Source organism: Notamacropus eugenii, chromosome 6 (assembly GCF_028372415.1).
Source record: "Notamacropus eugenii isolate mMacEug1 chromosome 6, mMacEug1.pri_v2, whole genome shotgun sequence".
Classification (NCBI taxonomy): domain Eukaryota; kingdom Metazoa; phylum Chordata; class Mammalia; order Diprotodontia; family Macropodidae; genus Notamacropus; species Notamacropus eugenii.
The window spans coordinates 72,900,894-72,915,188 of NC_092877.1; the positions used below are offsets into that span (position 1 = coordinate 72,900,894).

The window sequence follows — 14,295 nt, forward strand, 5'->3', positions numbered from 1 at the left end:
TTCTTGTAAACAATATATTGCTGGATTATGGTTTTTAATCCATTCTTCTATGTTCCTCTATTTTATGGGAGAGTTCATCCCATTCACATTCACAATTATGATTACTATCTGTGTCTTTCCCTCCATCCTCTTTCCTCCCCATTTGTGCCTTTAGTTCTCTCTTCTACCTTTCCTTCCACAATAGAGTTTTAATTTTTGATCACCTCCTCCCTCAGTCTTTCCTTCCTTCAGTCTTCCTCCCTTTTAATTCCCTTTTCCCTTACTACTTCTTCCCTCCCTTTTAACTTCCCCTCCTTTTCCTTTCCCTTTCCCATCCTACTGCCTGTATTTAACTGAGTTTTTTGTTCCCTCTTTGAACTAAATTAGATGAGAGTAAATCTCAAGCAATGTTAATCTCCCCTCCCTCTTTCCCTCTACTGTAATATATTTTGTGCCTCTTCCTGTGATGTACTTTATCGTTTTCTGCCTCCTCCTTTTGACATCTCCCGTTACAATCCCTTTGCACCCTTAAATCACATTTTTATCATCACAGCATTTACTTTATATTTACTCCCTATATCTATGTATACTTGGTTTATATATCATGATAAATATACAATTCTCAAGATTAACAAGTACCATCTTCCCTTATAAGGATGTAAATAGTTTGTCCATATTGAATAACAAGGTTTCTTCCCTTCTTTACCTCTTTATGCCTCTCTTGAGACTTGTGTTTGAAGATTGAATTTTTTACTGATCTCTGACCTTTACATCAGGAAGGTCTGCAAATCCCTTACTTCACTGAATGTCTATCTCCTTGCCTGAAATATTAAGCTCAACTTTGCTAGGTAATTTATCCTTGGCTCTAGTCTCAGCTCCTTTACCTTAGGGAATATCATATTCCAATTCCTTTCATCTTTTAATGTAGAAGCTGCAAGCTCCTGTGTGATCCTCACTGTAGCTCCTCGATATTTCAATGGTTTCTTTCTGGCTGCCTGCAGTATTTTCTACTTCACTTGATAGTTCTGGAATTTGGCAACAGTATTCCTTTGTGTTTTTAGTCTGGGATCCCTTTCAGAAGGTGAGCAGTGGATTCTTCCAATGCCTATGTTGCCCTCTGGATCTAGGAGCTTCTGGGAAGTTTTCCTTTATGATTTCTTGCAAGATATTGTCCAGGCTCTTTTTTTCATCATGGCTTTTGAGTACACCAATAATTCTTAGATTTTTGTCTCCAGGATCTATTTTCCAGGTCAATTGTTTTTCCAATTGGATAATTTACATTTTCTTCTATCTTTTTCATTCTTTATATTTTGTTTGACTGATTTTTGATGTCTTATATTCATTAGCCTCTACTTGCCCAATTCTAATTTTTATCAAATTATTTTCTTCAGTTAGCTTTTCCATCTCCTTTTCCATTTGTCCAATTTTCCTTTTAAATTTTTCTGTGATTCCTTTTCTTATATTTTTAAAATCATTGGCCAGTTTTTCTTCTATTTATCTAATTTGGCTTTTAAAATCCTTCTTCACCTCTTCCAAGAATGCTCTTTGTGCTTCAGACCAGTTCATATTCCCTTCTGAAGTTTCAGATGGGAGTACAGCCTCAATGCTGACCTCTTTGGTATTCATGTTTTGGTCCTTGTCCCCATAGAAATATTCTATGATCTTTTCTTTTCTGCTTTGGTTCTTACTCATGATGATCACACTTTTCCTGGTTTTTAACATAGATCTCTGCTTCTGGGGCACAAGGGGCTCTGTCCCACAGTCCTTTTGCCTTGAATTTGAGGCTTTGTGTATTGTGGCCTCTGGTTTTTTCAACCATAAGTTAAAATGCCGCAGCTGGTGCTGAGCTGGCTGGTGTTTGAAAGGAGAGGCCAGGTGAAGTCTTTCTTTGTTTCCTCAGAGTTACCCTGGAGCTAGCTGCATTAAGTGTGGGGGAGGGGTGGTCTGGCCACAGAAGGTTTCCTCTGTTGAGCTAGAGCACAGGCAAGCTAAATGGTTAATGAACCCATCTGTACTAGTGTCTTCCTACTTCCCCTAAGATGCTGAGACATGCCTGGGGTCCTGGTGTTGGCAGTTGTGGGCTCCACCTCCCTGAGGCTCAGGATCAGTTTGCTGAGGTAAGGCTGTCTGGGACAACTCTGGTCCTGCACTGGTCCCCTTCAGCCACAACAAGAAGGACCCCCTCCTTTGCGATTTTTCTAATCTCACAGGCTGAGAGACTGTTTGCTCCTTCAGCTAATACCACTGTTCCAGGATTTTTCCTGGGGAAATATTTTATGGGTCTTTCAAGGTCAACAAGGGAAAGTGGAGAGAATTTACCAATCACTCCACCATCTTGGCTCCCAGAAGTTCAAGTAGGTGACTTATGGGCATTTAATCTGTGGGCTAATAATCTCAGGAGCAGCCGCTGCAGATACCTGGGGCTCTGGACTCACACTTGCTGAATTCTGCTGGACTCCCATCCTGCAATGATATGCCTGAGATTCCACAGTGTGCCCGCTGCCTAAGAACACCTGGGGCTTCCTGCTTGGCCTTGCCATAGCAGGGACCACTCCAGTTCTTTAGTGTAGAAGCTGTTTAATCTTGTATGATACTGACTGTGGCTCCATGGTATATGAATTGTTTCTTTGTGGCTGCTTATTATATTTTCTCCTTGACCTGAGAGCTTGTAGTGTCAATATGATATTCACAGCACCTACACCAACTATGAATAAGTTGATACAATCCTCAATCACAAAATATAACAGACTTTCCACATGGAAGACAGAACCAAAACATTTATTTAAACCAAAACATTTATTTAAACACCAGAAAGCCCAATTTTAGCACCACAAAACCTCATCCATCATAACAACAAAGAAATCTATACACGATAACAATGCAGAGGGCACCATCATCCCCAAGCCTTCTCCAGGCTACGGTCTTCCCACAAATGAAGATTCACAGATTGTTGCTTGCTTCCTCTCTCTCCCTCACTTCTAACTTCTGTGTCCAACTTCCTCTCAGCTCTGCTTCATCCTTCCTGCTCCACCCATTAGGCAAGTTTTTCCTTTACAGACTCATGTGATTAAAGCTTATATGTGACTCAAGCAGGTCATATGGTCCTATTAGTGGATGGGAAAGATCATCCCATTATGCAAAAATACATCAACAATCCAGAGCTCTGGAATTTGGCTATAATATTCTTGGGCATGTTCATGCTGGAATCTCTTTAAGGAGGTGATTGATAAATTCTTCCTATTTCTATTTTACCTTCTGGTTCTAGAATATCAGAAAAATTTTCTTTAACAATTTCTTGAAAGATGATATCTAGAATCTTTATTGAATCATGACTTCAGGGTAGTCCAATAATTCTTCTGTTATCTTTCCTGAATTTATTTTCCAGGTCAATTGTTTTCCAGTGAGATATTTCACATTTTGTTCTATTTTTTTTCATTCTTCTGATTTTGTTTGATTCTTTCTTGATGTCTCATGGAGTCATTAGGCTCCATTTGACTGTCTAATTTTTAAGGAATTATTTTTTTCATGCCTTCTTTTCCATTTATTCTACTTTTTAAGGAGGCCTTTCTTCAGTGAATTTTTGTAATTATTTTTCTATTTAACCAATTCCATTTTTTAAAGCAGTTTTTGTCTTCTGTGGATTTTTCTGCTTCTTTCACTTTTTTTTACCAACCTGTTGACTCTTTTTAATCACTTTTTTTGTTTCATTTCTTTTCCCAATTTTTTTTGCTCTGATTTCTTTTCTCAGTATTTCCTCTCCCTCTCTTATCTGATTGTTAAAATTCTTTTTGAGTTCTTCCACAAACACTTTGAGACCAATTCACATTTTTCTTTGAGGCCTTGAAAGTAGGAGTTTTGATTTTATTATCTTCTTCTGAATTTCTGTGTCAACCTTCCCTGTCACCATCAACTTTGTTTAGTCATGTTCTTTGTTGCTGTTGTTGTTTGCTCCTTTTTTCCAGCCTATTTCTTGACTTTCAACTCTATATTAAAGTTGTGCTCTGTTCCTAGAGTAGAAGAAGTACTCCCTCAAGCTTCAGGCCTTTCTTGCTGCTGCTCTAAGAGCTGGTTCTGGGGCTAAGTTTTCAGTTCTTCCAAGAGGGTATGATTTAAAGAGAGGTCTGGTCAGTGCCCTTCTACTTTGTGCTCTGTGCTATGAATACTCTATTCCATTCTGGAACTGGAACCAGGATCCTTGCTCCTCTGCAGCCTAAAGTTGTGGGGTGCTAATGATTCTCCTCACCCTGGAACTGTGACCCACAACTGCCATCTGGATCCCTACATGGGCAATGCAGCAGAGTTCTATACCCCAGGTCAGCAAAGGAACCTCTGTGATCTCCTTTTGACCAATTGTCTAATCTTCTTACCCATCCTTTTTTTTTCATTTCTGCATCTCTAGAATTCATTTTGAGAAGTTATTTAAAGTTGTTGGGAGGGGAATTTGGGATAGCTCAGTAGAGTCTCTGCTTTTTTTTTTTTTACACCATCTTAGCTCTAGTCCCAAAGTGCTCTTTCTAAAGCACAAGCCTGACCATGTCACCAAATTCAGTGATGCTTTCCTACCTCTAGGATCAAATATAAAATCCTCTGTTTTGCATTCAAAGCCCTTCATAACCTGACTCTCCCTTACCTTTCTCACCTTTTTATTTCTATAACCCCTTCCCCACATAGTCTGAGACCCAGTGACACTAATGTGGTTGCTATTCTTCAGACAAGAAAGTCCATTTTCTTCTTCTGCATATTTTCTCTGTCAGCCTTCCATGCCTGAGATACTCCTTCTCTTCAGCCTTTCCTCTCAGCTTATGGGCTCCCTTCAAGCCACAGTTATTACCTTCTATAGAAAGCCTTTCCAAAAACCTCCTTAATACTCCTACCTCCCCTCTGTTGATTACTTCTAATTTGTTAAATAAATAGAAAGATATAAATATAGATATATGTGTGTATCTTGATTGTCCACAGTAGTTTACATGTGCTCCTTAAGGGAAGGGATTGCCTATTACCCTTTATCTTTAATCCCCGAAGCCAATGAATGATTGACTCTGAGATGACATTGACAGGGTCCTATAAGGAGTGATGAGTAGAAAGCATGGCACTGCAAAAAGTATACTGGATTTAGGATCAGGGGAGCAGCTTTGAATTCTGTCTTTGCCACTTATTAGTTGAATGATCAATAACAGGCCACTTCATGTCTTTCAGTGTCAGTTTTCTCCTCCACAAATTGAGATTATAGTACTTCCACAGCCTACCTCTCAGTGCTATTGGGAATAACACAAAATCATAGAATAACAGAAATTTAGAGGTGGAAGAGATTTTAGGGATGATTTACTCCAATTCATGTCCAAAAAAAAGAAGAAAAAAACACTGTAACATGCCTGACAGTCTTTACTTGAAGATCTGCAATGAAAAGTAATCTGGTATATCCTAACGGAGCCCATTTAACTTGTTAGTCATTCTTTCTGTTAAAAAGTTTTCCATGATATCAAGTAAATGACTCTCTTTGTAATTTCTACTCTGTGAACCAAATAATTCCTTTTCTACTTAACGGTCCTCCAAAAACTTAAAAACAGCTATCCTGTCAAGCTTGAGTCTTCTCTTCAACTGACCCTTCCATGGCCTACACTCAACTTCTTCCTTCACTTTTGTTATCCTCCTCTGGACAATCATCAACTAATCAATGTCCTTCTTGAACAGATCACACAACAGATTCCAGTGCTTAAAATCTTATCCAACCATCTCAGAGTCCAGTGGAACTATAACTTCGTTAATCCTGGAAGACACAGTAAATGAATCACTGGGCTTTGAGTCAAGGAGAAATAAATTCAAATCTAGCCTCAGACACTCACTAGCTGTGGGTCCCTGGGCAAGTCACTTAATGATATCTTCCTTGGTTTCCTCACCAACAAAATGAGGATAATAAAAGCACCCACTTCCCAAGACTGTTGTAAGGATAATAAGATAATATGTGTGAAGTATTAAGCATAGTGTCCTAGAACATAGTGGGAATTTGGTAAATGCATGTTCCCTTTGCTCTCTATACAGGTTAGGATGTTTTGGGGCTTCAGTATCAAGCTGATGACTCATAATGAACTTGCAGCCCACTAACCCTCCCTAGATCTTTTTTTTCAGATTAGCTACTATCCAGTCATACCTCAGCTAATTTCTCCTTGCAAAGTAAATTTATTGAACTCAAGTATAAGATTACATTTAACCCTAATAAGTTTCATTTTTATTAGATTCAGCTCATTTTTCTACCCTATCAAGTTCTTTTTAGATCCTGAGTGCCACTTAATATGTTGGCTCTCCTTCTAAGCTTTGTGTTATATTCAAATTTGATTTGTAATGTCATTTATGCTTTTATTCAAAGAGACAGCATCTGCAAAGTGTTTTGTAGACCTTAAAGGGCCATAGAAATGTGAGTTATTATTATTGGAACAGTAAAAGCTATTTTCAGAACCTATCACTCTTTGATGTCCTTTATCTCAGATTCCTATTCTCAAAACATTTGCTCAGAAAGGGGTTCTTTGATTCTCTTCACCCCAGGCCTCGCTAACTCTGCTGTTTCCCAGAATCCCACAGAGATTCTCCCTGAGAAGAAGGTTATTACAATGGAAATGTACAGAATAAAGAACACTGTTTTGTATGTTGGGGGCCTTAACTTGAATTTAAGCAAAAACTGGAGGGCAATGTCAAAAGGAGGATGTAAGCAAAAATGAAAATGAAGACCCTAACAAACAACCCAGTCAAAAACCCATTCAAGATGGGTTTCTTAATAAATAAATATATAATATTTATTATATAAATAAATAAAGTCTCTTAATAAACCCCAAAGATCTTTATGTGATATGTTAATTTTATGTCATTACATCAATTTCCATGAAGCAGTTACTGCCCTAGTTCTTGCTGTAATAAACTGTCACCACAGTTTTCATCAGGAAGAGAAAAATAGATATAAAAATGAAGCTTCTCCTAAGCTGTTTCATTCTAAAGATGACTATGAAATTACTGGGCCCAATTTGAGAAGGTGACTCATTTAAGAGTTATTCTAGCCCCTTAAACTATCAATCAGTTCACTGTAGCAATTCACTCAATATCTTCCATTGATTTCTTAGAAATACATTGCTTCTTTTCCTATGGAAAGTGGTTTTTGAGAACCAAAAATTATTAGCATGTCAATATTTTTAAAAATACATTTGTCATTTTTTCTCATAGCCATTCCAAAGTCAAGTATTGAGTTGACACCGCTGACTGTGAACAAGATGATGCTGAGCACTGAAGGCAGAGAAGGCTTCATGGTCAAGGTCCAGGGCTTGCCTTAATCCTCCTCAACTAATGAAGTATAGCACTTCTTCCTTGAATGCAAAATTCAAAATGGTGCTTCAGGCATTCATTTCACCTATGCTCAAGAAAGATAACCATTTGTTATGCTAAGACAAATGCTAAGAAGCATTTGTTGAACTTGAATCGAAGATAAATTCAAATTGGCAATAAGAAAAAAAATGACAGAAAAACTATGGATCACAGATATGTTGAAGTATTTAAGGGAAAAAAATGAAATATAATGGGTGATGAAGAATATTGATTCAAATAATTTTATCACTGACAATGATGGCTTTGTGCACCTTAGGTGACTCCCATTTTACTATAGCAAGGAAGAAATTGTTCAGTTTTTTTGTAGGTTTGGAAATCACACCAAATGAGATAACTTTGCCAGAAAACTTTCAGTGGAGGAATACAGTGGAGTTCTTGCAATTTGCTTCACAGGAAATACTTGAAAAGGCTCTAAAGAAACACAAGCAGGGTGAAGCCAAACTGGTGGAGTAGAAGGACAGACTTGCTCTAGCTCTCCCCCCAGAGCCCATAAAATACCTGTGAAAATGACTCTAAACAAATTCAAGAGCAGCAGAAGCCACAAAATGACAGAATGAAACAGATTTACAGCCCAAGGCAGCCTGGAAGGTTGGCAGGAAAGGTCTATTGCACTGGGCTCAGAGCAGAGTGCAGCTCAGCTTGGGCCATGCTGCACAGACAGGACTGGAGCAGGCTTCAGGGTGATGAATCACAGGTAACTGCTGTAGTTCCCAGATTTCCCAACCCACAAACTTTAAAGACAGTTCCAAAGGTCAATAAGAAAGCTGTTTCACTTGGGAGATAGAGGTCATGGACTGGCCCCAGACCCAACCCAAGGGCAGCAGCATCCACTTTTGGAACCCTCAGCCCAAAGATGCTGGGGGAATCCAGAAGCTGGTCTGGGTTTCAGTCCTGAGTGGAAGTCCTGGGGTGAGGTGGAGCACTGGACTGATGGAGCTGATGGCAACTGTGGAGAGAGAATCCTGCTTGCAATTCCAGGGCAGAAAAGGATGCTTGTGGTTGCACACAGACTAGAGCCCAGGCCAGGAGAGGAGAAAATTCCTCTCCCTTGATTGTGTCACCTTGGAGGAACTAAGAATTTACAGGTCCCTATAAATATCTCAGAGAACAGCTGCACAAAATTTCTGAAGCCTAGGGTACTATATCCTCCACTTGACAAAGTAATCAAAAATTCAAGTAACTGACTAGGAAAATGCACAAGAAAGGGGAAAAATAAGACCATAGAAGGTTACTTCCTTGGTGAAAAGGTATTTTCTTCCATCCTTTTGATGAAGAAGAACAAAGCATACCATCAGAAGAAGATAGCAAGGTCAAGGCTTTTAAATCAAAAGTCTCCAAAAATATATTCAATGGTCTCAGGCCATAAAGGAGCTCAAAAAGGATTTTGAAAATCAAGTAAGAGAGGTGGAAGAAAAATTGGGAAGAGAAATGAGAGCGATGCAAGAAAATCATGAAAAGTGAGTCAACAGCTTGCTAAAGAAGACACAAAAAATGCTGAAGAAAATAACACCTTTACCAATAGACTAACCCAAATGGTAAAAAAGTTCCAAAAAGCCAATGAGATGAATGCTTTAAAAAGCAGAACTAGCCAATTGAAAAAGGAAGTTCAAAAGCTCACTGAAGAAAAATGGTTCTTTAAAAATCAGAATGGAGCAGATAGAAGCTAATTACTTCATGAGAAACCAAGAAATTACAAAACAAAACCAAAAGAATGAAAGAATAGAAGATTATGTGAAATATCTCTTTGGAAAAACAAGTGACCTAGAGAATAGATCCAGGAGAAACAATATAAAAATTATGGGACTACCTGAAAAGCCATGATCAAAAAAAAAGCCTAGGCATCATCTTTCATGCAATTATCAAGGAAAACTGCCCTTCTATTTCAAAGCAGAGGGCAAAATCAATATTGAAAAATCCACCAATCACCTCCTGAAAGAGATCTGAAAAAAAGATGCTCCTAGGAATATCGTAGCTAAATTCCACAGTTCCCAGGTTAAGGAGAAAATATTGCAAGCATCTAGAAAGAAACAATTCAAGTATTGTGGAAATACGGTGAAGGTAACACAAGATCTAGCAACTTTTTCATTAAGGGATTGAAGGGCTTGGAATATGACATTCCAGAAGTCAAAGGAACTAGGATTAAAAGCAAGAACTGAGTATAATACTTCAGGGAAAACTGGTCTTTCAATGAAACAGAGGACTTTCAAGCATTCTTGATGAAAATATCAGAGCTGAAAAGAAAATTGACTTTCAACACAAGTATCAACAGAAGCATTAAAAGGTAAATAGCAAAGAGAAATCATAAGGGACTTACTAAAGTTGAACTGTTTACATACTCACATGGAAAGATAATATTCATAATTCTCGAAACTTTTCTCTTTATTTGGGTAGTTAGAGGGATTATACACACACACACACATACAGAGAGAGAGAGAGAGAGAGAGAGACAAAGACCACTGGGTGAGTAGAATAGGAAGGCATGACATCTAATAAAACTAAAATTAAGGGAAGAGGGAAGAATATATAGGGGGGAGAAAGGGAGAAATGGAATGGGACAAATAATCTCTCATAAAAGTGACAAGAAAAAGCTTTTTCAATGGAGGAGAAAGGGGGTGAGAGGGAAAAAGTGAACTTACTCTCATCACATTTGGCTTAAGGAGGTAATAACATACTCATTCAATTTGGTATGAAAATCTATCTTACAGTACAGGAAAGTAGGGGAGAAGGGGATAAGTGGAGGGGATGATAGAAGGGAGGGCAAATAAGAGGAGAGAATAATTAGAAGTGGACATTTTTGGGGAGGGATGGGGTCAAAAAAGAGAATAGAAGAAATGGGGGGCAGGATAGGATAGAGGGAAATGTAGTTAGTCTTACCCAACATGACTATTATTGAAGCTTTTTGAAAAACTACACATATGTAGCCTATATTGAATTGCTTACCTTTTCAGTGGAGATGGGTGGGGAGAGAGAAAAGGAGAGAACCAGTTTTAGGAACGAATGTTGAGAATTGTTTTTGCATACAACTGGAAAATAAGAAATACAGGTAATGGGGTATAGAAATCTATCTTGCCCTACAAGAAAAGAGAGAAGATGGGGATAAGGGAAGGAAGGGATGTGATAGAAGGGAGGGCACATTGGGGGAAGGGGTAATCAGAATGCATGGTGGGAGAGGGGAGAGATGGGAAGAAAATTTGAAACTCAACATTTTGTGGAAATGAATGCTGAAAATTAAAAATAAATAAATAAACATTTTTAAAAAAGAAAAAAAAAGACAATGTGAAATATTTCATTGGAAAAACAACTGACCTGGAGAACAGATCCAGGAGAGATCACTTTAAAATTATTGATCTACCTCAAAGCCATAATCAAAAAAAAAAGAGCCTAGATATCTTCTTCCAAAAAAATTATCTAGGAACACTTCCCTGATATTCTAGAACCAGAGGGCAAAATAGAAGTGGAAAGAATTCACCAATCACCTCCTGAAAGAGATCCCAAAATGAAAACTCCTAGGAATGTAGTAATCAGATTCCAGAGTTCCCAGATCAAGGAGAAAATATTGCAAGCACCTAGAAAGAAACCATTAAAGTATTATGAACATACAATCAGGATAACACAGGATTTAGCAGCTTCTACACTAAGGGATGGAAGAGCTTGAAATATGATATTCCAGAGGCCAAAGGAGATAAGATTAAAATCAATAATCACCTACCCAGCAAAACTGAGTATAATACTTCAGAGGAAAAATTGGAATTTCAATGAAATAGAGGACTTTCAAGCATTCTTGATGAAAAGACCAGAGCTAAAAAGAAAATTTGACTTTCAAACACAACAATCAAGAGAAACATGAAAAGGTAAACAGGAAAGAGAAGACTTAAGGAACTCATTAAAGTTGAAATGTTTGCATACTTACATGGAAACAGGTTATTTGTAACCCATGAGACCTTTTTCAGTATTAGGGTAGTTAGAGGGAATATATATATATATACATATATATATATGTATGTGTATATATATAACATACCCATATATACATATATATGGGTATGTTATATATGTATACATATATGTGTATATATGTGGGTATATTATATATGTGTAGGTATGTATATGTACATGTATGTGTCTGAACTTTTACAATGGCGGAGAAGGGGGGGGGAGATGAAAGGAAATAAATGAGCCTTACTGTCATAGGATTTGACTTAAGAAGGGAATAACACACTCAATTGGACATGGAAATCTATTTTACCCTGCAGGAAGGCAAGGGGGAAGGGGATAGGAGAGGGAAGATAATAGAAAGGATAGCAAATTGGGGAAAGGAATAATCAGAAGCAAACATTACTGTGGACTGGTCAAGGGAAAGAATGGAATAAATGTAGGGTAAGATAGGGCAGGGGGAAATGTGGTTAGCCTTTCACAAAATAAATATTATGGAAGTGTTTTGCATTGTTTCCTATATTGAATTGCTTTTTTTTTCTCAATGAGAGTGGGTGGACAGGGAGGAAGGGAGAGAATATGGAACTCAGTGCTTTAATAATGAATGTTAAAAATTGTTTTAGCATGAAACTGGAAAATAAGATATACAGGAAATGGGGTATAGAAATCTATTTTATCCTACAGGAAAAAAGAGGGGAGGGAGATGGAAGAAGAGGGGGTAATAGAAGGGAGGACAGACTGGAGGAAGGGGTGAATGGGATACATACTGTCCTGGGGTGGGGGTGGGTATAATTGGGGAGAAAATTTTGAATTAAAATTCTTGTTGAATTGAATGTTGAGAAATGAAAAATAAACAAATTATATATTTTTTAAAAAGAAACACAAGAAAAGGATAGGGCACAGGTACATTGAAATAAATCTTCAAGAGCAGCTTGACAGAAGTTCATACTCATGATCATTTTCAAAACCTAATGTCTATGCAGCAATCAGGTTCTTTTAACAGGTCCAGGGCTGGAAACAGTTATAACAGCACTGGTAGAGGAACTGAGTTAGAAAGTCTAAGGTGTGATGCCTTTGGTGAAGGGGATGGAGTCTATGAGGGCTACAATGGACACCATGATGGATATGGCTTTGGGTCAGATAGATTTGGAAGAGACCTCAATTACTATTTTTTAGGAATGCAGATGGTGAGTCCACTTTCCAGAGTACAACAAGCTGTTGCATACACATAAAAGGAATGCCTTTCAGAGCTTTGAAAAATGATATTTACAATTATTTTTTCTCACCACTCAGCTCTGAGTACATATTAAAATTGGACCTGATGGCAAAGTGACTGGAGAAGCAGACACTGAATTTGCTGCTCATGAAGATACTGTGGCAGCCATGTCAAAAGACAAAGTAAATGTGCAGCACAGATGTGTAGAATTCTTCTTGAATTTTTTATCAAGAGCAAGTGGTGGTGCTTACAGGGAGCCAAATGCTAGAAGGCATGGGTTTGTCAAACCAGTCCAATTACAGTGGTCCAGCTAGCCAGCAGTTGAATGGGGATTGTAAAGGCGTCGATAGCAGTCAAAGCAGCATGAGCAGATATGACTAATTTTATAGGAAACTCCAGTGATTTTCAATCAAACACTGCACAGAGAGCCAAAGAGCGATGAGCAGCAGCCACTACAGTAGAAGAAGCAGTGTGTGTGTGGGAATAAGTGGGAAGGAATGAATGTCTGGCATGTCCAGTATAAGTGATGAATGGTGAGTATGATCCTAATCACTGACTCTTGGTCAACATTTTTTTAAAGAATTTTAAAAAAAGTTTACCAGTTTTATAATACAAGTTAATGATTTATGCTTACTATAAGTGAAATCAAGATTGTCTTAAAAATTTCAGGTTCTGTGTTTTTGAAAACAGAAAAAAAAACTCATTTATCTAGGATATAATAACCAAGTTGAGTAAAGACTCTTAACTGTTAAACAATTTCAGTTTTTCTCACGGTAGTTACATTGTAGGAGGGTATCTAAGTAGTAAGTATATTTAGGTTAAAACATTTTCAATTATGTTAAGTGTTGCTTTTATACATTCCATGGATCACTGTTTGAGATGCATGTTGGGAGACATGCTTTTTTGCAAAACAAATATAGGAGCTATGCCTGCAATTCAAAAGTGAAATATTTGGCATGTTTGTTCTAGTTTATTTCATTTATTATACTGTAAGACATCTACAGTTAAGCTTTTCTTAAATTTATGGGGGCAATTTTGAGGTACAATATGGATGCTTTAGGATTTTGATCTTTGAGTTTGTATTAACTTTTGAGGCATTGATTTAAACCTTTCATTGCATTGCAATCTCCTTTTAGGTGTATTGTACTAAAGGCAACTTGTTAAATAAGACTTCCTTTCAAAAACTGGGGGGTAGGGTAAAGGTGGGGGGAGACAGAAGAAGAATTTGCCAATTTAGTAAAGAGCTATAAAGGAGGATATAAACAATATAGCCTGCTAAAGAACAGCTATCAGTCCAAAATAATTTAGTTTTATCTCTTCAGATGTTGTCCTAGAACACAGGAGAGAAAAGAAGGATTTGAATCCTCTGCATTTTAGTATGATACTTATTCAATCCTTCACTAATTCTTTCAAAAATGCCTAATTTCTTCAAGTGTAAGCACTGTCCAAATTGAGAAAGCATTCCATGCTTTAGTAAATTTTGTGAGTTACTTCTACTAGTAGGTTCAGTTGCTATTCAGTCATGTCCAATTCTTCATGACCCCCTTTGGGGCTTCTTGGCAAAAGAGTGGTTTGTCATTTCTTTCTCCAGCTCATTTTACAGATAAGAAAAGTGAAGTAAACAGGGCAAAGTCACTTGCCCAGGGTGACAGAGAAGGTTGGTGTCTGAAATCAGATTTGAACTCAGGAAGATCAGTTTTCCTGATTCCAAGCCCAGTGCTCTCCCTACTGCACCACCTAGCTTCTTTTACTAATAGGAATTAAATAACTGGAAGAATATATGTTGTTAAACCTACTGT

General features: G+C 37.7%; 1 pseudogene; it reads left to right on the top strand.

Annotated features, from left to right (window-relative positions):
* Positions 1–8,136: 8,136 nt before the first annotated feature.
* Positions 8,137–12,877, top strand: LOC140512061 (heterogeneous nuclear ribonucleoprotein H2-like; annotated as a pseudogene).
* The last annotated feature ends 1,418 nt before the right edge of the window (positions 12,878–14,295 follow it).